Below are 1,475 nucleotides of genomic sequence, written 5' to 3'. Positions count from 1 at the left end.
GTGTAAATATTTTTTTTTGAGATGGTAATATTAATCCAATTATTTATGAAAGCAGGAGTTTAACATGTTATCTTTTTAGTAGTAGTTTGACAAGCACATTGACGATTCTACATTCATTCTTTATACGTTTTATATTTTATGAAATATGATGTCAAATAATACAAAACATCCAACAAATTGTTAAATTTTTTATAATACTTTCTCTGAAATAGTACTAAAAAATGAACAGTTTTCACTATCTAAACATAATAAGCTGGAAACATGAGAAATTTAATTTATCAGATGGTGAGTGTGAACAAAAGCAAAAATTGAAAGATCACATAAAAAATACATGCTTAATACTTCACAAGTAATAACCAGTAGTTTAAAAAGATGTCAGGCCTTTCATTTCCAACTTGTAATTTTACTTACCAATTCAAGTAACTACTGTTATTCTAATTGTATCATAATATGGGATCTTTTCATGCTCTATTTAAAACTAGTTTGCATTACAGCATACCAAAATTCGAAAAAAAATTTCAAATGTAATATTTTTTGCTTCCTTCAAAAATTAAATTCAAGAACAAAACAAAATATATCTTTCAAAGCACAGAAAATATGATAACATGCAGTAACATTATGCAGTGTCCACACAGTTTTCCAAGTTGTTCACAAGGAATATAAATATATCATGCAGAAACCCATAGCTGTAAACATCTGTAACAAACTTTTTTTTGTTTCAATTCTTTAAAATTATATAAACAATCACCACAGAACTTTACATCAAAGAAGAAAATAATGTTTCCTTTAAAATAATTCATATCTATTAAGAAGAAAAAATTATTCAATTACATGCTTCTAACTCATTTGTAACATTTAGTATTTGACAGCTTGAGACTTTGTAAGAAAAACTTTTCTGACAGCAAATGTATGTGTACATAGTAAATTTTCAGATATTAATCTATATGAGTAATATTATGCACAATACTTAGTATTGAAAATAACAATACAGCCATTTAGATGCATAATTTATGTGCAGTGCTTTTTACTGGTTTTCTAAAGTAATTTGTGATATTCTTGTTTCTCTCAAACTTCTGCTTGAAATTTTCTTCAGCAAGTTTTTATGGATCATTATATTTCTTCATTAAAGTAACCAAACAAAATATGTTTTTACTGACTGAACTAAAACACATACATACATCATCAACTGTTTCTATCACAAAAAATACTGAGGCATTCCACAAAAAAGTTTTATTTGGTGAATAAAAGATGTTCTATTTAAAGTGTGAAATTTAGATTGAAATGACTGTTTTTGAAATAAACCAACAAATGCAACTGATAAAAATTTATTAGCATTTTAACTAGTCACTATAAGTAAAAAGTAGTATGAGTATCACATGTTCAAATAATGTTATAAGAGTAGTGACTTAAACAGTGAAATCCTAGTCTCAAAGTTTTATTAAGTATTTTACTTTAAATAATAACTATCTATTTGT

The sequence above is a fragment of the Limulus polyphemus genome, unplaced genomic scaffold, assembly GCF_000517525.1.
Source record: "Limulus polyphemus unplaced genomic scaffold, Limulus_polyphemus-2.1.2 Scaffold270, whole genome shotgun sequence".
In the NCBI taxonomy this organism is placed as follows: domain Eukaryota; kingdom Metazoa; phylum Arthropoda; class Merostomata; order Xiphosura; family Limulidae; genus Limulus; species Limulus polyphemus.
This window is presented reverse-complemented; position numbering follows the sequence as displayed.